The following is a 27,716-nucleotide window of genomic DNA, read 5'->3' as shown; positions in this document are numbered from 1 at the left end:
CCCTATGTATCCAATTTCCCACTGAGACCTTTATATCCCTACTCATCATTCCGAAACTGCAACCTGGTGCTGAAGGCTTGCCCCCACCTACCACCAATCTTTCAGTTTGGCTGACAGCAACTCAGAAATAGACGCATGAAATACCAATCAAGTCTTACTCGTAATTTCATCAACGTGTGAGTGGAACTCAGTGTTCCAGCTTTCAGATTGCAAAGATGTGAATGTTCCCACTGTTGCCATCCACAGTTTCAACTCTCAGATCAAATCTTACTCTCTCATCATCTTCAAGTTAATATCCAGGCCTTTGCAAGTTTATGAACTCAGACACATACAGTAAATTGTTTCTGTAATCATATATGATATTGGATAAAACTGCGTTCAACAATATCCACATTGCCTATTTCAATGGTGATGTAAACTATATTTGAACAATTTAAGACCTATGATTCATCCAAGGAGACAATGTATTATTGCAACAAGGAAAATGTTTAACAATTTTAATGCAACAGATTGATTAACATAAATCTCTGTTGAAATTTTTAAAATTGAATTATTTAATGGAATTGCTTCAACAAATGTAGAATAATCTTTGATATTTTGTATAATTTTAGTTATATTATTCAAACATAAAGCCACTGGATATGTTGTTTCAGAATTCTGATATTGCAACCAAGACTACAGTATATCTGTGTTCCTAAATTACATTTACAGACAATTTTACAACTATCAGTGTTCAAAGCTCTACAGAGAATTATTTTTTTAAAAGGCATATTAATTGATTTCCATCATAGGATGAGGGATAACAAAGTAAAATTGTGTCACTGTAATACGTTAAGTGAATCATTTTTCATTTTCTGTCCATTGAAATTACTGCACACTCCAGGTCAGGTATAGTCTAAATTGATCAGAATGCATTGATTTTCAAAGATTTTTAAAAAGTATATTATAAGCATTGTTGTAGTGCTTTTTTTCCTGATTTATATTTAAATCATGGCATTATAGCATGAATAATATCACAGCAGGAATCTGGCACATTCATCCTTTCACAAGAAATATTAAAATGTGCAGAGAACGCTGTTTCTGAAAGGTGGAAATTTGGAACAAGACATTTGTGACCAAACACCAGCTAGATGCTGGAAACACGGATAATTGTTGTGATTGGAAGGTCAGCCAGTGGACTTTATACAACATGAGTTTCCGGATTGGGTTTGTCAGTCTGGTCCAAACTGCCTGAGTTTCTGCTCACTATAAGAGCCAACTCTGAGCTAGCAGAGTCAATGTCACTTGCTGTGTGCATATAAAGTAAGGGTGACTTGATGACGGGATACCAACCTTCTTGGAGTTATTTCAATAATGATTCTAATAAAGGACTTGATCCTAATAGCTGAGGTTTGTAATTGTTGTTATTGGATGGGACAGGTTAGTGAAGCTTTCTACCAGCAGCTACAGCTATCCTGATGCTCTCTGAAGACAAGGAGAACAATGGCAATTTTTACCATTGATTTTGGTTCACTAATTCTCTTTAGGGAAGAAAGTCTGCCAGCCTTAAGTGGCCTGGTCTTCATGTAACTCACAGTCATGTGGTGATTCTGAAACAGCCTAGCAAGCCACTAAATTTAAGGGCAATAATGCCAGCATTGCCAGTAATTCCCATATCCCATGCAAGAGTTTTTGTTAAATAATGTTCTGGTTATGGTGTTATGATTCCAGCTGATGGGTAATTCTGGACAAGTCGGATCCCAGAATTACACCTGACTTGATAAACTATATCTTTCAGTTTTGCAATGTAGTTAGCATGATAGTCAAACATTTAATATATTCACAATAGGCTATCAATATACTTTTAATCAAAGAACATCAACATTTATTACACAATTTAAAAAAAAACAGAACTACATTTATATTACAATTTGGAAAAGTCTTATCATAAACACCAAAATAAATATTCAACACATTTTTCCCAGCAATACCCTTTACGGACACTCAATCCTATTGAAGAAATACTTCAGTGGCACAGTGGTTAGCCCTGCTGCCTCACAGTGCTGAGGAACTTGGGTTCGATTCACAGCCTCAGGCAGCTGTCTACGTGGAGTTTGCACATTCTCCCTGTGTCTGTGTGGGTTTCCTCTGGCTGCTTGGGTCTCCTCCCACAGTCCAAAAGATGTGCAGGCCAGGTAGATTAGCCACGGGAAATACAGGGTTACAGCGTGGGGTGCTCTTCAGTGGTCAGTGTAGACATGGTGAGATGAATGGCCTGTTTCTGTTCTGTTGGGATTCTATTTTTACTCATTTTATACTCAACCGATTTCATGATAAACATTTCCTTTCCATGACTTTCTACATATTCATCAGAAATGCTTTTCTCCATTGCTATCTCTCTCTCTCTCTCACACACACACAGGCCGACATGTTGACTTTTATCAATGAACTCCAAGTAGAAAATAAAATGCTTTTTCCAGATACTTTGACTACTTTTATGCTGCTGAACATTACATCTGCTAGTTGAATCATTTGCTGCCACATGTATCATTGGTGCCTTCATGGAAGGCAACATTTTCTAATGATGCCTCAGAAATGTTATGGGCTTGACTGTCATTCATGTTAGGTGCTGTATATCCTGAGAGAATGCTCTCAGAGTCTACATGTGGGTATCAATCTCTTCAGATGAAACCACATAAATACTTAGTCCTGCAACCACAAGTAAGTCTTAGGCTACCTCCCTGTCTGACTGGAAAAGTGTAATTCTCAACTGTTCAGTTCACTCAGTTTCAGTAATTTACTTAATGCCAATGCGTCATGACTGCTTGGCCATAACTTAATCATAACAAAGATCTCAGGTAATACAAGTTGCATGTGCTCTTTTCATGGTTTCAGTTTCTGGTTGAAATTTTTACCATCTTGGAAGTAAGCATGGCCTATACTTTACTGGAATTATTGGTGATCTATGTTGGCTCAGTGACTACTAACGGGCTGCTGAAATGTTGGACCAACCTCTCCCAAGATTACACATATTGTGACAAATCTGTCTTACATATTTGTATTCAGTTCTATAGGTTTATCTCATCTTCAATATTGGGTTGCTTCTAAATTTTAAATCGTATAATGTTTATTTGCAGCCACCTCCTGCACATGAATAGGTAGAATGATCTCCTAATAGCTAGATGGAGCTTGGACATTTCCACTATCAAAGTAAAAGATACATAGATCTGACAGGCATGTTTGCTTACAATGTTCCCAAATTATTCAAGAGATTGTCATTACCCAGTTGACCTACACTCTAAAGCTGGGCTCCTTCAGCAAACAAGCCTCAGAGAAAACCTTTGCGTCCATCTCAACTGATTTAATCACTTAATTTAAGTTTAGTATTACAAACTGACCAAGGCTCATTATTTCACAAAGCCCACTTAAAATAACACTTGACTGCTATAATCACAAAGGGGCCATATGGAGCACTGAATCGGGTTGATGTGAAAGTTAAAATTGCACCATGTTCAATATTATAGTATAGATATTTTTGATCAAAGCGTTCAGACATGTTATAACCCACCTCTGGAGCAGGTAGGACTTGAACACGTACTTTCTGGCCCAGAGATTAGGAATTCTACCACTGCTAGTATTTTCTAACCAACTAGCCATTTGGATACAGAACTAGCTCAAAGGTAGAAGACAGAGGGTGGTGGTGGAAGGTTGTTTTCCAGACTGGAGGCCTGTGACCAGTGGAGTGCCACAAGGATCGGTGCTGGGTCCTCTACTTGTTGTCGTTTACATAAATGATTTGGATGCGAGCATAAGAGGTACAGTTAGTAAGTTTGCAGATGACACCAAAATTGGAGGTGTAGTGGACAATGAAAAGGGTTACCTCAGATTACAACAGGACCTTGACCAGATGGGCCAATGGGCTGAGAAGTGACAGATGGAGTTTAATTCAGATAAATGCGAGGTGCTGCATTTTGGGAAAGCAAATCTTAGCAGGACTTATACACTTAATGGTAAGGTCCTAGGGAGTGTTGCTGAACAAAGAGACCTTAGAGTGCAGGTTCATAGCTCCTTGAAAGTGGAGTCATAGGTAGATAGAATAGTGAAGAAGGCGTTTGGTATACTTTCCTTTATTGGTCAAGGTATTGAGTACAGGAGTTGGGAAGTCAAGTTGCGGCTGTACAGGACATTGGTTAGGCCACTGTTGGAATATTGTGTGCAATTCTGGACTTCTTCCTATCGGAAAGATGTTGTGAAACTTGAAAGGGTTCAGAAAAGATTTACAAGGATGTTGCTAGGGTTGAAGGATTTGAGCTATAGGGAGAGGCTGAACAGGCTGGAGCTGTTTTCCCTGGAGCGTCGGAGGCTGAGGGGTGACCTTATAGAAGTTTACAAAATTATGAGGGGCATGGATAGGGTAAATAGGCAAAGTCTTTTCCCTGGGGTGGGGGCATCCAGAACTAGAGGGCATAGGTTTAGGGTGAGAGGGGAAAGATATAAAAGAGACTTAAGGGGCAACTTTTTCACACAGAGGGTGGTACGTGTATGGAATGAGCTGCCAGAGGAAGTGGTGGAGACTGGTACAATTGCAACATTTAAGAGGCATTGGATGTGTATATGAATAGGAAGGGTTTGGAGGGATATGGCTCAGGTGCTGGCAGGTGGGACTAGATTGGGTTGGGATATCTGGTCGGCATGGACGGGTTGGACTGAAGGGTCTGTTTCCATGCTGTACATCTCTATGACTCTAATCCATTCGCAGGTGGTCTCACACATACCTCTGGAGCAGGACTTGAACCTGGGCCTCCCTAGTTCAGAGTTAGGGGCATTACCAGTGCATCACATGAGACCTGATCTCCCTGATTTTGCAGGATAAGATTGCTTAAAGTACTTTAGTTGCTTTAATTATTCTAGCTAAAACTCCAATAATAACTCCAAACCACGAATAATTGCATACATTCACCCAATAATAGTTCCGCATATTTAGACCACTCCTTACTTTCAACTTTTCGTCATTTGTGGTTCAATTTGCATACTTTCATTTTCTCATTGTTTCTGCTTCCAATCAATATTATTCATTGTCCCAGAGAAAATAGTTGAATTAATACAGGTACACAATCGTTTATCCAAAATGCTTGGGACCAGCTGGTTTTCGGATTTCAGAATTTTTCGAATTTCAGAATAAGTGACAGTTTGATGGTGGAAGTTTAAAATATCTTATCAGAGGAGCACACTCGCTAAGTAAAACAAGGCCTTGAAACAGAATTGAGGCCTGCCAGTGTTGAGCCGCACCCCCGCACATCACATCTAAGTGACACTCATCGAGTGGGTGTGGAGTTGAGTTAACTGTTTGCATGCCAAACAACCTTGATAATGAGAAAATGCTTCACAAAAAAATTTTCAGACTTTGAAGCTTTTCAGATTTTGGGATTTCGGATAAAGGATTGTCTACCCGTACTGGAGATAGCAGTGTATGCTTTTCTTTCTTGTTCAGTCTTATGAGCCACATCATCATTTGACTTATTCAAAGGCAGTTGAGATAGCTTTGATTAACATAAATGTTGGTCTAACTTAAGTAAAAAAAAACACTGTAAATGTGGGAATAATCTGAAATAAGACCTGAAAATGTTGGAGAAACTTTGCAGAGAAAAACAATGTTGACATGTTGATCCAATATGACAGTACAGTAGAACCTCGATTATCCGAACATCAATTATCAAAACTTCAGAACATCTGAACAAGATCTCAAGGTCCCACAAAAATGGCATTAGGCAACTCAGTTAAACAGCATGATGGCGTGCATTGCTGGATAACTGAAAAATGTTCAGGTAACTGAGAAATGTTCGGATAACCGGTACCTATTGTTTGCGGTTATCCCGAATGATCAATTATCTGAACAAAATACTCCCTGCCCATCTCATTCAGATAATTGAGGTTTGACTGTAATCAGAAGATGAGTCAATGGACTCAAAACAATAACTAAAAACCGAAAGAACTGTGGACACTGGAAATCAGAGGTAGAAATCTGTAAGTACACTGTAAGTAATCTAATCTAATCTAAAAATAGAAATTCCTGGAAAAGCTCAGCAAGTCTGGCAGCATCTGTGGAAAGAAATTAGAGTTAAAGTTTTGGGGTCAGTGCCCCTTCTCAGAACTCATGTGATGACTCATGTGGTTTAATCTGAAGAGATTAATACTCACATGCAGACTCTGAGAACAATTTCTCAGGAGATAAAGCACTGACATGAATGATAGTCAAGTAATTCTGAAGAAGGGTTAGTGAACCTGAAACATTAACTCTGATTTCTCTCCACAGATGCTGCCAGACCTGTTGAGTTTTTCTGCAACTTCTGCTTTTGTTTCAAAACATTGACCATTTCTTTTTCCACACGTGCTGCCAAACCTGTTGAGTTAATCTAACTTTCCTGTATTTTAGTTGGAAAAGTGCCAACCAAGGCACTGCAGGTGAGGAAGAGGAAACCAAACAGATTTGGAGAACACATTCAGGCACAAAAGATCACCAATAGCATTTTAGTTACCATTTCAAGCATAACCTTTACACTATTTACAAAAAAAAACTCCATGTGCTAGAAATCTGAAGTGAAAGCAAAATATGTTTGAATTACTCGGCTGGTCATGCAGCATCAGTGTAGCTGATAAAAGATTGTCACTCTGAAATGTGCAGAATTGGAGCAAAAATTGGCTGGGTGTCATTTTTGGGGAGTTACCTGGAGTGGTTTGCCACATGAGCCCCGACAAACGTTCTCATGCTATTTTCCACAGCTTGCCTCATTATCGAGACACTACATCACTATGGTTACCCACTCATTCTACCTCCTTTTTGGCAGTAGGTGAAATACTCATCATTGCTAGAACTCCCAGGTTTGCAGGCACTGCTGTCTTTCTTTCAAATTTAAGATGCATACAAGGCCAAGCCCTGTCAGCCCAGAGATGCCTTGTTCACTTCCTGTCAATGGCTGACAGAGGCAAATGCTGACAAGGACCTGGAGGTGCAGAGGAGTGCTTTCCCCAGGACTGCCAGTGGAGACTGCAGCACCAGACTTCACCAACCGTCTCCAAAGTTGCCTACACTGACAGTGTGGTGTCTACAATCCAGGGGAATACCCAGAAATGTTACAAGAAGACCAATGACTTTTTACACTGCATAAGGCTAAGTGTCACCATCTTCTCTCCTCTACCTTACACTCACTCTCACTCTGCTCCTGCACCCACTGCCCATAAGGGCTCATGATCTACCATTCGACTATTGCATGCAGCATTTTCCCTCAATGACTCATCCATCCGACCTGTCATATTACTAACCATTCGTGGCCTTTGCTTTGCCTGTACACTCACTCGAGATACCACACCACATTACTCACACCTCTATCGGCACTAACAACTGTGCCACCTCTTCCACCTGCAGAGACTCTGCTGTGAAGCCGGTAGCTCCATAAGACACCTCCTCCTCAACATCTGAGGGCCAAGCCACAAATCCTTTGGAGGATGCACAGGAAAGCTGCCTTCTGCCCCCTACATCAGCTCAGATACTGACTTTTGCTGAATTAGAGATGGGAACACCGTTGGTGAGCATTTCCCTGACACGTCTCCATAGCTGTCCAAGGAAGAAATGCCCCAGTTCACTGGCACTAAAAGGCCATCCAAAGACCAGATAGCTGTTCAGCATCACAGGGAAGATGACTGCAGGGTATCAGCGAATAAGAACTTCATCCAAATACAGATGCAGAACACAGAAGCAGCAGGCAGGTTTGTCAGAGACACTGGGAAAAGTGTTCAAAAGGTCAGAGGACATTGTAACCTGCTGCCCCTGGCATGCAAACATCTGGCAACTCCGATGGACAGATCTATGGTTGCCATGGAGAACCAGATCTAGTGCTCTCAGTGTGTGGTGTATGCATGCAAAGACCTGCATTCCGTCACCCTAACCTTTGATGCTCAACACCAACAGCAAGGTGACAAAAGGCCAAGAAACTTTGAAGTCACTCCAGGTGCTTCTTCCTCACATAGAGACAGCGTAGTACCAGAAAGCACCCAGCCAGGGAGAGGAGCTACATATAGGCTCTGCTGAAGACTCATTTTGAGGCATGCCAGAGGTGGCTGGGGCCTTTTACCTCCACCCAGCTTGCCACCTTCAACGCGGTGGGAGTTCAAGCCAAGAAACGTGCAGACACTGAGCTGATCAAGTGGTGCTTTCTTTCTGGATGGTGCTGGTGTGAAGTGCCAGACATAATCTGCATGGAAACCCAATGCTGAAAAGTAATCCATGTCCCTAATTGGCCCCAGTGGAAGAAGATGTGGCAATATAGGGACAATGGACAGCATCACATGACATTCTGACATATCACCTCTGGAAAGATGTAACATCACCATCCTTCTGTTGTCTGTACACATTCCATGTATTTTCCCCACATCAGGAGGGAAGCTATGGCTGTAAGGGTTGGCTCAGCATCTGCTGGAGGTTGATGCTGTTCCTAGGCATGTGTTCCTCATCCATTCACACAGGCACTCTTATTGCAGCGCAAACAGGGACATCCTGGCATCCAGTTTGTGTGTGTGAATCCACTGGCGATCATTCCAATGAGCCTCTGTGGAGAATATCAAAAAGAAAGCTCCTAAATAATGTGATCATTGAACAGTTTCAGCCCACACAAGTAGCAGTGGAATTGTGTTCGCTGAACATTGGAACATGAAGGCTCCTGACAAGGGGGCCAGTAGGATGCCTTTGCATGAACACTGCTTATGGTCAAGAGTTTTGGTTGACAGCAGGAGAGTATGTGAGTTCCACATATAGTGTTTCACAATCCTTTACCTGTACTGTGTGGGAGGCTGTTTAATGCTAATGCGCTTTGAAGGGCCTTACATTGCACATTGGATTCCCCTCCCAAATCCCCACTTCCTTCACAGATTGAAACACTCACCCTGTCCACTCCAGGTAAGGTGATAGCCATTGTTTATTTCAATTGGGCAGATGCAATTGGGATGAGCATAGAAGGAAACAGCAGTCATACTTAACATGGTGAGTCATAGGCTCAGCCTCTCAGTCTAGGTGATCCCCAAATCTTTATTTCTCTTCTTGGTCACTCTTGCTGTCAGTTCTATGAGATTTAATTTTCCCCAAGCTCTCACACAATCTATTTATTTAACTATTCATCTCCCTTTTTTTCTCCCCTGAGCTCCAGGTCTACCACATCATGGCCATTTCATTAAAGCACATGCAGCATTTTTGTCGAGTAAGCTTTTGGTACATGCTGCCGATGTGAAATCGATGTACCACAGTGCTGTAGAACAGAATATCCACCACTTTGACTGATCACTGCGAACAACCATGAGAAGCAGCCTAGCTTTGTGTCTATGGGACAGAAGACCTATGAGCCATTAAGCTCTAACTGAAGAAAAAAAGTGCAAAAAGGTGAGGCAAAATGCTGTCAGTGTCCAAGTAGATGAAAAGTATGTGAGTGCTAGGAAACAAAGCAGGAAACCCTGAGATGCACTCAGGTCAAATCCATGAGCTTGTTGCATCTCACTGCACACAAAGTGTCCTGGTAGCAGCATTACACTTAAAGGTACCGCTAATGCAGCATTTAAGAGAAGATCTGCATTATGAGCGTATCAGCGATGTGCCATTATGGTATGGTGAAGGAGGCTGGTACATGTTCAGTGCCAGCCCCAGTGGACACTGGGTACAAGTGGTTGTGGTCCATGGAATATGTTGGTGACTGCTATCCAAGATGCAAGATTGGAGTAGCAATCAGCGAGTTGGAATCACTAGGTACCCACTCAGACTTACATATTGAGAATTGTCACTGTCTACTTTCTCTCGGACACATGAGGAATGGGAAAATATCTATCACCAAAGCCAGATTAAGTACTGTTGAAGGGATAAAGAGATGTCAAAGAGAAGCCTCTTGTCCTGTGTCCAACAGCACAGGTCGGCCTATATTCAGAACACTTTTACAACACGTATGGGAGACGCCATTTTGACTCTGACATTCATTGCCCTCTTAAATACTGCTCAGATTGGAGGACAGGTCAGCTGATTTATACATTTCACGTTGCAATAATTACATACAACATTTTGATGTCATTGTTCCACCAACACCCCCCCCCCCCAAATATATACATACAATCTTGTAAAATAGCTGATCAATGATGCCCACCATAATGTTAAAAATCACACACCAGGGTATAGTCCAACAGGTTTATTTGGAAGCACTAGCTTTCGGAGCACTGCTCCTTCATCAGGTGATTGTGGAGAATAAGATTGTAAGACACAGAATTTATAGCAAAAATTTTCAGTGTGATGTAGCTGAAATTATATGTTGAAAAAGACCAGGAATGTTTGTTAAGTCTCTCATCTTTTAGAAAGACTATGTTGGTATCAGTTCTTTCATATGTAAATCGCAAAACCTTTTTTTAAAAGTTGCATTCTCAAGCACACTGATGCCAACTCAAGAACTAAAACCAATATGGTCATTCTAAAAGATGAGAGACTTAACAAACAATCTGGGTCTTTTTCAATATATAATTTCAGTTACATCACGCTGGAAACTTTTGCTATAAATTCTGTGTCTTACAATCTTATTCTCCACAACCACCTGATGAAGGAGCAGCGCTCCGAAAGCTAGTGTTTCCAAATAAACCTGTTAAATAAACCATTAATTTACATCCCAGTGTTAATGGTTATATTCTTTCTCAGACATTGCCAGACATGCTTATCTCTAAGGACTGTTTGAATTCTGTTTTCATTGTACTCCTTGCTATACTTATAAAATTCTATACTCATCTTATATTTCATACTGTGCTAATTACAGGACATACAAAAATATGTTAATTCCTACTAATTGCTATAACATTCATAGCACTTACAATATAAAGTTAGTTATATAAAGTTATATGGTTACACTGAATGTTAGAATTCTTTAGCCAATGACTTGTGAGCAGCTTTTCTTCCACCTGACTTTGGAATGTCAAACAAACACCTGCCTCTCTATATTGTAGCTGCAACTGTAATTCCTTCTGTTCACACACTGTCTTTAAGCATATTTTAAACAAGTGAGTGTTTCTAAGATGAAATTTACTGATGCTAGAACATCAAACATGGAACATTAGAGTGCAGCACAGGCCCTTCGGCCCTCAATGTTGTGCCGACTTGCTAAACCAATCTGAAGCCCATCTCTCCTATACTATTCCATTTTCATCCATATGTTTATCCAATGACCATTTAAAGTTGGCAAGTGTACTACTGTTGCAGGCAGTGCATTCCACACCCCTACTATTCTCTGAGCAAAGAAACTACCTCTGACATCTGACCTACATCGATCACCTCTCAATTTAAAGCTATCTCCCCTCTTGCTAGCCATCACCATTAGAGGAAAAAGTCTCTCACTGTCTATCCTATCTAACCCTCTGATTATCTTATATATCTCAATTAATCACCTCTCAACTTTCTTCTCTTTAATGAAAACAGACGCAAATCTCTCAGTCTCTCCTCATAAGACCTTCCCTTCATACCAATCTCCTCTGAATCCTTTCCAACGCTTCCACATTCGTCCTAGAATTCAATGACCAAAACTGGACGCAATACTTCCAAGTGCGGCTGCACCAGAGTTTTGTACAGCTGAAACATGACCTCATGGCTCCAAAACTCAATCCCTCTATCAATAAAAGCTAACACACCCTTAACAACCCTATCAACCTGGGTGGCAACTTTCAGGGATCTATATACGTGGACACTGAGATTTTTGCTCATCTACAGTATCAAGAATCTTACCGTTAGCCCAGTACTCTTTATTCCTGTAGCTCATTCTACACTAACTCTTTTATTTAAAAAGACAACATTTATTCAAAATCCATTAATAAGACTGAAATTCAGTCAGGTTCACTGTTCAATAAGCTTGCCTGAACTCCTGAGGTTTTACAGCATATAATTGTGTTCTCCTTTTACATTATCAATTGTCTCTGTTATTGTAGCATCATACTTTTCTTTTAATTCTTGCTAAAGTACAAACTGTGGGCTGTCTGCTCCCAGACATCTCTTATCAAGCTGCCACTTACACACCTCTGCTGCTATGGGTTTATACAGAACTCCCTGTATATTGAATTGTAAGATTCTTTGTTCTGCATAGACACTGTTACCTTAGATTTATGTTATTCTCAAAGCTACCATTGTCCTAATTTATGATCTCACTTGAATTCTGAATTAAGTAAGCTAATTTTGTTACCGCAGCTAAAAATCTTCTCTGCCATATTTATGACAACTATGGGCAGCCATCTTGTGCCACATCTGGCTATGGGTTGCCCAAGCAGGTACTAATGACATGTTAATGCATGCAAATAGTCCTTTTGTTATTCACTAGTAAGATTCTAGCCTTATCATTCAAAACTTACTTGCCGAATTGAATTCTTTTCTTGACATCAAGAATCTCATCACTCCCAATATCACCATAATTTCCAATGGATTTGCTAATGGCCACATTGCTCAGGGGCAGGGAAAATAATTGTTATATCTCTGTAGATACAATCAGATCTGCTGCAGATTTCCAGCCATTTCTATATTTACTTTAAATAATCAACAAAGTTACTTTCATTCTCAGAAGGACAATGTTAATCAGTGTCCCCTATTATTGATTGCTTACCAATATTATTACACACTGCCACCCAGTTAATAAATTAAGTACAATAATACATTTTATTTGTAAATTTTTTAAACATTTAAAGTATTTGTTGATTTTACATTTTGTGGTTGTTTGCTTTATAGTTTGCTTCATTACAAATATATTAATTGTAATCAGCTGTGTGCCATGAAGTCATTTGGTCAGTATGAGATTTGCAGAGAATGTTTGATTATCTTATGTTTTTGTACTGTGAATTATTGTGCGCAAACTTTTATTGAGACATACAGAATGGAGGTCTCTGTGGCGATTATCATTCAAAGGTCAATGTATGACATTTAGTTTCATTAATTTTAAGAATGATAAATACCTGATCCAGTTATACGATTGCAAGTAATAATAAACATACTTGTGCCCTCTGTTCACCTTAGTAGTGAGTATTCCTACATAATTTGTGAGATCCATGGCAGATTCCATAAAAACTTGCATTACCTCTTAAACATTGGAAAAAGTTACAAAAACTTCAAAAACAGTGAATGCTGATAAGATTTAAGACATGTCAAAACCACCTTCTCTTCATTAGAAGGCATAACAAAAGGAGTTTGAGAAGATGCCTGGCAGGTAATTATTCAGATAATGAATGCCTTAATTACAAATGTTTATGCAGTCTGTATATCAGTCTCTGGGTTTGACCATTTTGTCTAAAACTATTGCTTTCAATTTTGTTTTAACCAGTAGTTTTCTGATGAGACCAGTTAGGTGAATTGAAAATTATTGAAATACATGATTAAATGTGAATTACTGGAAGATATTATGAACAGGGCAATCAATCAACTTATAGTGTTTGGAACCGTCCTTTATATGATGCCGATACCCCATATCTTATGTTGTTTGCTGCTCTGTGATTTTTGTCCTGTATTTTAGATCTTTGTTTTTTATGAAGGAGCACTATGCATCTCTCCATTACCCACACTCAGTTTTAACTAAATACTCTGGACACCCTACACCCCCTCTCCCATTCTGTAAGATTCCCCAATTATGATCATCCTGGTTATGAAACACATCAGATTTACTGGAGGTATCATTGAGTTTTGCTCAGACAAAATCTGTTGCTAGCACCTTTGAAATGTGCATCAAAATCACACTCTGACTGCCCCGTTCTGAAGTAGTCAGGTTTTGCAAGATAGTGTACTGCTGCTATCAGCAGGCACCCAGTCTATTGAATGAGCAGAAAACTCTGTTAATGTTCCCCCAGGACCCTAATTCCATTCTCACTGCAAATGATCATGTAGACAATTTAAGAAGATTTAATATGTGGTGAAAATTGAGAATGCAAAATGATGTTGAATACTGCGGCTGAGGCCTAATGCTGATAGCAATTTTGTATGTGCAGAGAGTTAATCTTACAAATCTAACAAAGCAGCCTTGTGGCCCAGCCCTGAGCATCAAATCCAATTCTATAGGATGCTATTAAGTTATATCTGTCATGACTTTGCCCTTGAAAAGAAGAATAATGATCAGATTTGCTTTATTCTATTTGTTTCCTAGGAGAACTAATAAAAGAAAATTAAATGTTTGGTTTCCTTCCTTTGATGCAAAAATGTCAGTTTTCTTCCAGAGGTTCAGATTTCCACTACTAAGCTATTTCTATCTGTGTTAAGTATCATTGCACCTTTAATGGTTTCAAAGTATTTTTGCAGATAATACAAGCTCCAAAATGTATATCCATGTAAGCAATATAACAAAAGTTTGCATTGCATTTTAGAAATATGTAATTTCTAAGGCAGTTATAGTGTAAAATCATATTGCAACAGATGTGGAATGATAACATCTAAGCTGTCAGTCTAATAGCAGTAGCAATGTGTGTGCCTCCTTAGGTGAGCTTCCCCATGGTCTATTGGGATAAAGTTGAAAGAGGGAGACCAGAGGCTGAGTGATGGCAGGCCAGATGAAAAATGAAAAAGCTGTGAGGCCGTTGGATTGTGAATTGAAGGTGAAAAAGGATAGTGATAGACACCATGATGGCATATCACATACAATAGCAGTGCATGAGTCACTGTGATAAAACTTAATTGACTTCATCTCAGAGTGTTAGGACATGGTTTACATTTGGAAATTCTCTATAGAATTCATGCCAAATCTCAGCCATGCCAGTGTAATGAAATGGCTAAACAAAATCTAAACGTTTCCTGATTGAGGGACAGGATAATTAGATAGAAAAATTACAGACTGAGGCACTCAAAGCTCCAAAAGAAAGAGAAGGTGATAAAGAAAAGGAAGCAATAACAAGGCAAAGATAAATTCTGAAGGAAGGTTTCCACAGGTCCTGCATGTAAAGTTTTTTTGTAAATACAGCAAAGTTTAAGGGTACCATACTGGTTTGAAATAACATTTTATAATTTTACCTTAGCTGATGTTTTAAACAGTTTTGTTTGAATTTCTGCTTCTGACTTAATTAACAGTCAGGCCAGCTGCTTACAAGGCTGGGTTTAAATAGCCTGAAGGGTACTCAATAGTTTGGATTAAAAGATTGTGCCTGTTTTAATTATGTTAGAGGCAATTCTTTGTCAGTTTTAATGAAATAAGTAAACTATTTGAATTTAATAGTTTGAACTTTGTGATACCTATCTTTAAACAAGGAACATATGCTTTGAAAAAGTTTTAGTTTGCTAACTAACTTGGTCAATTAACTTTATGTGCAAAATAAGGTATCCATATTTTAAAAGTACATCCTGATATTTTGAAAAAACATTTGTTCTTAATAGTTTCATGTTCCTGGGAATGTTAAGTGATTGGTTTTTCAATAGTTGGCATTATTGTCTAGATGTAATAGTTTATACAACTTATCTGTTTTTAAATGGATGTATCATTTGTTCACACAATGAAATTTATGGGGAGGTGATTGCCTAATGGTATTAGCATGGACTGTCAACCCAGCAATGCAGATAATGTTTGGGAAACCAGGTTTGAATCCTGTCATGGCAAATGGTGGAATTTGAATTCAATAAAAAAATCTGGAATTAGGAGTTTAATGATAACCATGAATCCACGCCAATTGTCGAAAAACTGATTTGGCTCACTAATGCCCTTTAAGGAAGGAAACTGCCATCCTTACCTGGTCTGGCCTGTATGTGACTCCAGACCCACAGCAATGTGGTTCACTCTTAACTACTCTCTGGGAAATTAGGGATGGGCAATAAATGTTGCCTTGTCAGCTACACTCTCATCCTGTGAATGAATACAGAATAAAGGAAGAAATATTAGTTTCCACAGTGTGGCAATAACAGCTGGCATTTGTTTAGCCCACATGATCATAGTTACAAGACTAAACTTTCTTAAGTCAATGGAAATACTTTAATAAAATCATTTCCCCAATAAGGACTGAAGCACCCTCGGAATTAGAAATAGCAATTGCAAACTCATGGCTGAATTTCACCAAAAATCAGATAAATGTCAATCTACGCAAGTTTTATTAATTGCAGTCACCTCATGCAATTTTACCTATTTTTATAATCAACCTGATCAGGAATGTTACCGCACACGTCTGGAGTAGGTGGGACTTGAATCCAAGATTCCCAGTCCAGGGATAGGGGCACTACCACTGTGCCACAACAGGGCCCCACCTTCTGCCCAACCCCTACCCATGAAAATTTATGCAGCACACCTTATTGTAGATGTACCATACCCCCACAACATCACACTCCCACTATATTATGCTCACTGGCTACAGAAGCACTCGCCGCCGCAGGAACCTTCCGGATTGCTGTCAACAGTGCCATATTTACATTCCAATTCTGCACAACTGACACCAGGCCAGAAATGCTCTTCCCAGTTGTAGTGTCAGAAGAACTACCTTGCAAACGGCCAGCACAGACCAGTTAGCTCCCTGGTTTGGTGATGAAGCTGGGATCCTGGTGAATGGGGTCGTGAACAGGAGGGCCATCTCCTTTCCACAGGACGTCCAGGGGAGACCACAGTGCCAGATTCTGTCTGTCTGGTCCCAAGTTGCCACCCAGGTCAGTGCAGTAAAGACGAATACCGAGGAACTGCAGGAAGAAAGTTCCTTCATCTATCTGCTTTCTGCTATTTCACATTCACTCTTTATCTATACTGCACCTACCTCCCACCAAGACTCAAGGTCAACCACTCTCAGTGTTGCAGGCATCATCGGCCCTCACTCATTCTCAACCAACCCAACACTCAGACTATTAACCCTTCCTGTCCTCTGCCCAGCCTTCTCTCTCATCCAGTACACCTCACAAGCTTTCCTCCAAATACACCCCAATATTGATGGTTTTTCCACCACCAATGTTTCACTCAATCCGTCCCCTTGCCCCATTCCAGGAGAAAACTTCCCACAGTAAGGCAGAGGAACAAGATGGCTGATGGGAAGGTGGGAAGGGGGTGAGGGTGGTGGGAGGCAGCTTTCATCTCATCACTCTTTATGAGAGGGGAATCCATACACTAGCAGGAGCATACCATAATCATTCATGTGGTGGGAATTGGCAACCAAATCAAATTTGTTGTCAAGTGCTGTGCTTTACTTCTATTACTGCCACTGTGGTTATATTGAGTTGAAAAATGTGCTGGCAAAGCGCAGCAGGTCCGGCAGCATCCAAGGAGCAAGAGAATCGACGTTTCGGGCATAAGCCCTTCTTCAGGAATGAGGAAGGTGTGCCAAGCAGGCTAAGATAAAAGGTAGGGAGGAGGGACTTGGGGAAGGGGCGTTGGGAATGAGATAGGTGGAAGGAGGTTAAGGTGAGGGTGATAGGCCGGAGAGGGTGTGGGGGCAGAGAGGTCGGGAAGCAGATTGCAGGTCAAGAAGGCGGTGCTGAGTCCGAGGGTTGGGACTGAGATAAGGTGGGGGGAGGGGAAATGAGGAAGCTGGAGAAATCTGCATTCATCCCTTGTGGTTAGAGGGTTCCTAGGAGGAAGATGAGGCACTCTTCCTCCAGGCGTAGTGTTGCCATAGTCTGGCGATGGAGGAGGCCAAGGACCTGCATGTCCTTGGCGGAGTGGGAGGGGGAGTTAAAGTATTCAGCCACGGGGCTGTTGGGTTGGTTGGTGTGGGTGTCCCAGAGGTGTTCTCTGAAACGTTCCGCAAGTAGGCGGCCTGTCTCCCCAATGTAGAGGAGGCCACATCGGGAGCAGCGGATGCAGTAAATGATGTGTGTGGAGGTGCAGGTGAATTTGTGATGGATATGGAAGGAACCCTTAGGGCCTTGGAGGGAAGTGAGGGGGGGAGGTGTGGGCGCAAGTTTTGCATTTCTTGGGGAACCAACCCAACCACCCCGTGGCTGAAAAACCAACCCAACGGCCCCGTGGCTGAACACTTTAACTCCACCTCTCACTCCGCCAAGGACATGCAGGTCCTTGGCCTCCTCCATCACCAGACCCTGACCACACGATGCCTGGAGGAAGAGCGCATCATCTTCCGCCTAGGAACCCTCTAACCACAAGGGATGAATGCAGATTTATCCAGCTTCCTCATTTCCCTGCCCCCACCTTATCTCAGTACCAACCCTCAGACTCAGCATCGCCTTCTTGACCTGCAATCTTCTTCCCAACCTCTCTGCCCCCACCCCCACTCCGGCCTATCACCCTCACCTTAACCTCCTTCCACCTATCGCATTCCCAAGTCCCTCCTCCCTACCTTTTATCTTAGCCTGCTTGGCACACTCTCCTCATTCCTGAAGAAGGGCTTATGCCCGAAACGTCGATTCTCCTGCTCCTTGGATGCTGCCTGACCTGCTGCACTTTTCCAGCAATACATTGTTAAGCTCTGATCTCCAGCATCTGCAGTACTCACTTTCCACTGTGGTTATATTCTTAATTTTTCCAAACCTCACCCATTTTGCAACTTATTTTCCTTCTTGACTCCTTCAGGCACTGTTAGAATCCAGTTGGTGGCCCTCAAAGTGTTATCACGTCCTCCAACTTTCTTGGAAAAGCCACTGATCCCTCAAGGGAAGCATTGGGAAGGCGTTTCTTACACCCTCCTGCAGCTCAGGTATTGACATCTCAGTGAGTACTTTAGCTACATTATAGCCCAGAGATACTGCTGGTAAGTTCCTCACTGTCACACCTCCACAGCTGGCAAAGGAACAAACACCCAAGGTCACTGGGGACTCAAGGGACCCACTGGACATGAAGCAACTCTACAATTCCAAGAAGGATAGGACCCCATTAATGGCAACTGTTAATAACACAAGGAGACACAGAAGTAGCAGGTAGGTTGTGTTGGAATCATAAAACAATAAGATATAGGTGCAGAATTAAGCAGTCAGCCCCTCAGCTTTGCTCCACAATGGCTGATATGTTTCTCAACCCCATTCTCCCTGTAATATTCACTCCCTTTCCAAATCAAGAACCCATCTCTGTATTAAATACGCCCAGTGACTTGACCTCTATAGCACTCTGTGGCAATGAGTTCCACAGATTCACCACGCTCTGGCAGAAGAAATTCCTCCTCATCTCAGTTAGATAGGGCCATTCCTTCACTCTGAGGCTGTGCCCTTGGGTCCTCACCTCTCCAACTGGTGGAAACATCTTCCCTACATCCATTCTACCCACGCCTGTCAGTATTCAATCAGATCCCTCTTCATCCTTCGAAACTCCATCATCCTCAAACATGCCTCTTATGACAAGGTAAAAACAATGACTGCAGGTGCTGGAAACTAAATTCTGGATCAGTGGTGCTGGAAGAGCACAGCAATTCAGGCAGCATCTGACGAGCAGCAAAATCGACGTTCCGGGCAAAAGCCCTTCATCAGGAATAAAGGCAGAGAGCCTGAAACATGGAGAGATAAGCTAGAGGAGGGTGGGGGTGGGGAGAAAGTAGCATAGAGTACAATAGGTGAGTGAGGGAGGAAATGAAGGTGATAGGTCAGGGAGGAGAGGGTGGAGTGGATAGGTGGAAAAGGAGCTAGGCAGGTCGGACAAGTCCGGACAAGTCAAGGGGACAGTGCGGAGCTGGAAGTTTGAAACTAGGATGAGGTGGGGGAAGGGGAAATGAGGAAGCTGTTGAAGTCCACATTGATGCCCTGGGGTTGAAATGTTCCAAGGCGGAAGATGAGGCGTTCTTCCTCCAGGCGTCTGGTGGTGAGGGAGCGGAAGGTGAGCACCAGGGGCGTTCTGTCCTTGTTATGGTTGGAGGGATTGGGTCTGAGGGCGAAGGTGCGGGATGTGGACGAGATGCGTTGGACGGCATCTTTAACCACGTGGGAAGGGAAATTGCGGTCTCTAAAGAAGGAGGCCATCTGGTGTGTTCTCCTTCCGCCATGACCAGGGCCTCCAATCCCTCCGTTTTTTCCTCTCCAGACGTCCCCAACAGTACCCTTCCACCGACACTCTCATTCGTTTGCCGAACCGGTCCTCACCATTAACAATTTCTTCTTTGAATCCTCCCACTTCCTCCAGACCAAAGGGGTAGCCATGGGCACACGTATGGGCCCCAGCTATGCCTGTCTCTTTGTTGGCTACGTAGAACAGTTGATCTTCCGTAATTTCACCGGCACCACTCCCCACCTCTTCCTCCGCTACATTGATGACTGCATTGACGCCACCTCGTGCTCCCGCGAGGAGGTTGAGCAATTCATCAACTTCACCAACACATTCCACCCTGACCTTAAATTTACCTGGACCATCTCTGACACCTCCCTCCCCTTCCTGGACCTCTCCATCTCCATTAGTGACGACCGACTTGACACTGACATTTTTTACATACCCACCGACTCCCACAGCTACCTGGATTATACCTCTTCCCACCCTATATCTTGCAAAAATGCCATCCCATATTCCCAATTCCTCCGCCTCCGCCATATCTGCTCCCAGGAGGACTAATTCCACCATAGAACACACCAGATGGCCTCCTTCTTTAGAGAACGCAATTTCCCTTCCCACGTGGTTAAAGATGCCCTCCAACGCATCTCGTCCACATCCCGCACCTTCGCCCTCAGACCCAATCCCTCCAACCGTAACAAGGACAGAACGCCCCTGGTGCTCACCTTCCACCCTACAAACCTCCGCATAAACCAAATCATCCGCTGACATTTCCGCCACCTCCAAAAAGACCCCACCACCAGGGATATATTTCCCTCCCCACCCTTTTCTGCCTTCTGCAAAGACCGTTCCCTCCGTGACTACCTGGTCAGGTCCACGCCCCCCCTACCACCCACCCTCCCATCCTGGCACTTTCCCCTGCCACCGCAGGAACTGTAAAACCTGTGCCTACATCTCCTCCCTCACCTCTATCCAAGGCCCTAAAGGAGCCTTCCACATCCATCAAAGTTTTACCTGCACATCCACTAATATCATTTATTGTATCCGTTGCTCCCGATGCGGTCTCCTCTACATTGGGGAGACTGGGCGCCTCCTAGCAGAGCGCTTTGGGGAACATCTCTGAGACACCCACACCAATCAACCACACCGCCCCGTGGCCCAACATTTCAACTCCCCTTCCCACTCTGCCGAGGACATGGAGGTCCTGGGCCTCCTTCACCGCCGCTCCCTCACCACCAGCCGCCTGGAGGAAGAACGCCTCATCTTCCGCCTTGGAACACTTCAACCCCAGGGCATCAATGTGGACTTCAACAGCTTCCTCATTTCCCCTTCCCCCACCTCATCCTAGTTTCAAACTTCCAGCTCCGCACTGTCCCCTTGACTTGTCCAGACTTGTCCGACCTGCCTAGCTCCTTTTCCACCTATCCACTCCACCTTCTCCTCCCTGACCTATCACCTTTATCTCCTCCCCCACTCACCTATTGTACTCTATGCTACTTTCTCCCCACCCCCACCCTCCTCTAGCTTATCTCTCCACGCTTCAGGCTCTCTGCCTTTATTCCTGATGAAGGGCTTTTGCCCGAAACATCGATTTTGCTGCTTGTTGGATGCTGCCTGAATTGCTGTGCTCTCCTCTTATGACAAGCCCTACTTTCATTCTTGTAAACCTTCTCTGGAGTCCCTCCAATGCCAGAACATCCTTCCCTAGATTTGAGGCCTAAAATATTCCAGATGCCATCTGACTGGAGACTTATACAGTGTCAGCAGTGCATCTCTGCTTTTGCATTCTAGCCCTCTTGAAACCAATGCAAACATTGCATTTACCTTCCTAATTTCCATCTGAACCTGCACGTTAACCTAAAGAGAATCCTGAACTCTGACTCCCAAGTCCCTTTGTACTTCAGATTTCCAAAGCCTTTCCCCAGTTAGAAAATAGTCTACACCTCTACTCTTCCTACAAAGGTATATAACCATACCCATTCCCACACTGTATTTCATATGCCACTTCTTTGCCCACTCTCCTAACCTGTCAAAGTTCTCCTGCAGCCTCCCTGCTTCCTCAGCACTATCTGCCCCTCCACCTGTTGCTGTGGCAGCTGCCAACTTAGCAACAATGTCCTCAGTTCCTTCAGCATTCAGTAAACTTGAAGTTTGAAGGTGCCCACTGTGCTGCCTCTGGCAACTGTGTGTCTGGCTGCCATCATGGAGAAACTAATGGCTGCAATGGAGAGCCAGGTCTGACATGCTCAGAGTCTGTTGGATATATACCCAAAACCTGCACATGATCGCTGAAGCCATTGGTACTCAGCACCAACAGCAAAGTGATAGGGTCACCTGAGATCTCAACCTCCCCCTAGATGCCATCTCCTGAAAAGGAGATAGGATGGTGCCAGTAGGCATTTAGCCAGAGGAGGGGCCACATAAAGCACCCCCCACTCCCAGCAGTTTCCCCTAGCCCCCACAACCCATACTGCCCACTTCTGTCTTACCTGCAATTTCTGATCCTGTTGGAGCTCAACCTGATGAGGCTGAATCTACAAGTGGCTAGAACACAGTCAAATGTTTGGGCCCTCTAGCCACTCATGTTCAAATATCCAAGGCCAAATGGCTCCACTTTAGTCAGGATACCTTCATCTCAGCTGTGGGACCTTGTTGGAGGGAAAGGGACTTATCTGAGGGCACTTGTCACATTTGAAATGGTGAGAGTGAATGTCATCTTAGTAATCCACAAGAATGAAGATACAGAGGCAATGCATCACCCGATGGCCTAACTCTATCCTAGTGGTAATAATCCTCTCCAGAGCATCCATATTAGCATGAAATGTTTTCATGATTGAATGAAGGAGCATCGGATGTTGTGAAGGCTTTCATTACTTTGTAGCCTGAAATTTAATTGAACGACACAAACCTTATTCTAAGATAAACCATTAAACAGCTCTGGTTGGAGTTTTATTGGGGATGCTAGCCTCAGCAACATCAAACATTTGCAGTCAGTTTTCAGTTTCACTGAATTAGCAGAAAAGAAAATTGGGCTGATGAGAAATGAGCAGCCAGTGCTCACTATCAGTTTACCACTCACACCAAAATTAAAAAGTGCCTCTATTATACCTAACAGAAAACATTTCGAAGAACATTTCTTTCCGCTTATTATTTTCTGTCTGGGTGGCAGTCATTTACTTAAGTAGTTATAGTTTGATATGATTAGATTAGGTTCCCCATAGTGTGAAAACAGGCTCTTCTGCCCGACAAGTCCACACCAACCCTCTGAAGAGTAACCCACATAGACCCATTTCCCTCTAATGCAGCTAACACTTTGGGCAATTTAGCCTGGCCAATTCACGTGACCTGCACACCTTTGGACTTGGGGGGGGAAAACCGGAGAAACCCAAGCCGGCAGAGGGAGAATGTGCAAACTCCACACAGACAGTCACCCCAGGCTGGAATCAAACCCAGGTCCCTGGCACTGTGAGGCAGCAGTGCTAACCACTGAGCCACCGCGCTGCTCTATGTCATTTTCTGTTTGCACTCATTGCACAACTGAAATGTTCAGGAAGCTTTTAATAATATTAATTACAATTACTTCATAAGGCATTCTTGATATGCTTTCAAAATATACTTCTTAATATATTTTTGGTCTCTAATGTATATCTCAGTAATCAGATTCATTTCTATTTTTAGTGACATTTTTGTCCTTTGTATCTTCACTAAATTCACTAAATTCAATTCCTTTGACAATATAGCAACGTCTTTGAATTCATTGCTGATAGGCTCATTTTGTGAACATTGAACACTTTTTAAAATTCATTCACATCATATTAAAGAAAGTATATGTATATATTCTTCAATTAGAAACATTTTATTGTATTCACTACTTAAAGAAATGATGAATTGTAAAGCACCCACATGTAAGGTAATTAACAAATGATATTGCAAATCCAGTTTATTACTTGGATTACTTTACTTGGAAGGGAAGATTGCATGCAGAATGCTGCTGTCATTTACGCCTCTGATCTGTGTGAAGGTAAGGCACTTTGCAAACATGGCATAAATCCTCGGTACTACAACAATAACGACAATAACTTAAACCTGGGCAGATGTCAGAGGTATGTTTAAAGCAGCATTTTAAAGGAAGAAGGTGAGGCAACAAGGTTTACGGAAGGAATTCCTGAAGTAAGGGCTTTGTCGGCCGAAGACACATTATTGATGCTGGAGAGATCAAAACAGATTGGGTTCAAGCAACCAAAATTAGAGCAATGCAAATTTCTCAGATGGTTGTCAGACTGTAAGTGATTACAGAAACAGAAGGCTGGCAAAGTTAAGGGGGGATTTGCAAAGAAAGGTAGGACTTTTAAAGAAGAGGCATTTCTTATCTAGGCACTGTTGTAATATTAGGAGAAAGTGAGGACTGCAGATGCTAGAGATCAGAGCTGAAAAATGTGTTGCTGGAAAAGCACAGCAGGTCAGGCAGCATCCAAGGAGCAGGAGAATTGACGTTTCGGGCATAAGCCCTTCTTCAGGTTTCATGAAGAAGGGCTTATGCCCGAAACATCGATTCTCCTGCTTCTTGAATGCTGCCTGACCTGCTGCACTTTTCCAGCAACTGTTGTAATATTGCATATATTTATGATCAGATAAGTACATTTATGATCAGATAAGCCCCACCTCAAATAACTTCAACGGTACTTAATCCATAAGGAAATTCAGATAGTCAATCAGCCTCTGATTTTTGAACAAGTGTCATAACATTAACTCTGTTTCTCTTTCCACAAATGATGCTTGACCTGCTGAGTTTCTCCAGTATGCTCTGTGTTTATTGTAGTCAATCAGCTTGTTGTGATACAACACTATCACATTGATGTTTGTGACAGAATCACCATGTATACAATTGCTTTGTGATTATATTTTCTGATAGTAGATACTTAGATAGTTAAGTCTAGAGGCACCACTATTACAATAGTCCTTAACCATCATCTTTAAGTCTACAACATATTATTATATGGCATTCTTGTGTCCCAGACCTATGTTAATTTGGAGGCACTGAAAGGATTCTATTCATTGTAATATTGGTTGCACTGTTGTTAACAGTCTTATTGTCTTTGTGCTTTGGCCAACCATGTAGAGTAACACAGGAGTCTAACAAGAGGTAGGAGCAACACATGATACTCCTGCATTGACATTGTATCATCTTAAAGTGGGTTATATTTTCATAGAACCTTGAAAAGAATGTCTTGAGGTCCTTTATGGAGCTGTCATCAAACATCATGGAATTGACTAAAACTTGGTGGAAGAGGTGAGTTTTATGGAGGAGCTAAGGATGTAAAGAAAAGACACTAATACAAAGTCTCAGAACAACAACATACTTTAAACTTTTCAACAGCAATTAGCAAGATTTTAGTAATTTAAGATTGATTAAGAAATGGCATGAATTGTTGCATGTGACAAATTCCATTGAATCAGATCCAAACTGATGTCTTTGGAGCAATTAACTCCAGTTTCTCTTTTTCTACTGTTTAAGATATTACTCATGTTCAAGTCAGTCACATTGATTCACGATTTTCCTGTAATTCACCCAAATGCCTAACTTGTGTGTTATTCACTTCAACTAATTACCATTGGAATATTTTCAGCACATTTGATCCTGCTCTCACCAAAGACGACATGCAGTCAGGAGTACAGACTAGTGGGTTTCCTCTGGGTGCTCTGGTTTCCTGCCACAGTCCAAAGATGAGCAGGTTAGGTGGATTGACAATGCTAAATTTCCCCGAAGTGTTCAGGGATGTGTAGTTTCGGTGCATTAGCCATGAGAGATGCAGAGTTATGGTGATAGGGCAGGGGGATGGTCTAGGTGTAATGCTCTTCTGACGATAGTTGTGGCCTTTTTGGACCAAATGGCCTGTTTCCACACTGTAAGGCTTCTACATAAATAGACTGTCTGGCCATGTTGAACATTTCTTCCCGACCTAAAGAATTAAATCAGTTGGAGTGATTTGTCTCAGACCTGTTAATAGCAGAGACCAGGGATCAAAGCTGTGACCTCCTACACCCAACCATTTACTTAATTAGGAATGGTTCAGAAATAACTGAAGGTGCATTTGCCTCAGAAAGGTGCATTTGATTCCAGCCCTCACTTTTGCAGTAGGACTGGGGAACAATTAGCAGTTAGAAACTAAAATTGCTATTATACAGTCCACCCCCACAATAAAAGTGGGTGCATTCAACTGTGCCCAAGAACTATTTGGGAATTGCTTCTTCTTCGATTACTGGCTACAGTGAGCAAAAGATCTTTAGCTCTCAAAGACTGCATTGTAAGGAAGGAACCGATTAATCAAAGTTAGAACAAAAAAAAGAGCACTGTGATATTTATATTTATACACTTCCGAACATCATTGTAAATTAGAAAATAATTAACTCCCTTGATGGTAGATTGGCAGGTGTCCAAAAATGAGCATGACCCAAATGACTAACTATACCGACACATGATAAATTATTTAACAACCTATCAATAATTTAAGAGAAGGCAGCTTTAGAGTGCCAGCTAATTTCTTTGCATATTTTTCAAAATTAATCTACACATCTGTTAAGCAATGAAAGTGATGCTGAACTGTACCTTTTTTTTATCATTAGTTTAAAAGGAGAGACAAGGTTTTGTTGATTTTCATGTCCTTTCCGTTATGTTGAGTGTTGTAAAATAAAGAAAATGAGAAATGAGTGCAACAGTGCTATTTAATTTTTGATGTTATCTCTGAAAAAACGAAAGATGATGTGAGAGTCACAATTGATATAAGTAGAAACTAATTTGCGTTTGAACTGCTGCAGCTTTCTTTCTATCAAGCATGTTGCTGGATTATTCAAGACAGAATAGAAGACTTTAGAAAACACTGTTCTTTCATTCTTCAGAAACTGATATCTTCAGAGTTCTAGTCAGTTGTTTTATGAATTAGCTTCCACCTTTGTGTGATGCTGCTGAGTGTATTTACTCAACGGACCTGTTGAAGCTTCGCCCATGGTTTGAACACCTGTGGTAGCTGACCCTGTTTGCATTAATGACCAATTTGCTTAGCTATTTGTGGTTTATTCTTGATCTCTACAAGAAATTTGCCTGTTCAAATTGAATCATTAAAACATTTCAATATGCAGTTCTGCAAATTCAACAACAAGGGAGAGAATGGTGTTCTCGTTATTTCTCCAACATCGCCCTGTTAAAATTGGGTTTATAAACTTTGTTTATAAGCAAACAAGAGAATGCCTATTTTTGTCCATAATTAAGGACCCACTGGTAAAATAACCAGAGTGTATGACTTTGCAAGTCTGCTTACTGGGAAGCAATTTTCTAACTGATTGCCAGTTTGTGAAAAACACAGGCATCATCATTTATATGGACAGTTCTATCCCCTTCCATATTCCAGGGCTCTGGACTGGTTATCATATGTACAATCAACAATGTCACATAACAATGATTAGTTCTATGAAAGTCATTTGTAAGAAGGGAAATTGGAATGGTACAAATTGTTGAAGAGGCTGCTAACCTAAATTCTGATCTGGATGTGCCCCTCTGTAACTACACCCATGGAATCCTGCACTGAAACCTATAAATTATGCTCTGATGACAAATCCAAAATGCTTCAGTATGGCATTCCAATTTTTACTTTGACTACATCTTGTAGTACCACTTCTTGAATGCACCTGCTTTTTTCATTGGCACCAAGTAATTTCCTGAACAGCATCAGTGGCCTAGAGTTTTCAGTCATTGATCTGATACACCAGATTAGAAGGAAGTGGTTAAAAGTGCATAAAAGGCAGTAAAATACTGATTAGCCATGCAATATT

At 41.8% G+C, this 27,716-nt stretch overlaps 1 long non-coding RNA gene across 1 annotated transcript in view; it reads right to left on the bottom strand.

Annotated features, from left to right (window-relative positions):
- The window catches only part of LOC148145870 (uncharacterized), a 189,747-nt gene that overhangs the window by 113,060 nt on the left and 48,971 nt on the right, over positions 1-27,716 (bottom strand). The window contains exon 3 of the long non-coding RNA XR_015761135.1: positions 15,724-15,836. This is a non-coding gene — a long non-coding RNA (uncharacterized LOC148145870). The remainder of the gene's footprint in view (positions 1-15,723; positions 15,837-27,716) is intronic.

Source organism: Chiloscyllium plagiosum, unplaced genomic scaffold (genome assembly GCF_037043375.1).
Source record: "Chiloscyllium plagiosum isolate Xiang-an unplaced genomic scaffold, Cpla_swu_hap1 HiC_scaffold_23, whole genome shotgun sequence".
Lineage (NCBI taxonomy): Eukaryota > Metazoa > Chordata > Chondrichthyes > Orectolobiformes > Hemiscylliidae > Chiloscyllium > Chiloscyllium plagiosum.
This window is presented reverse-complemented; position numbering and strand designations above follow the sequence as displayed.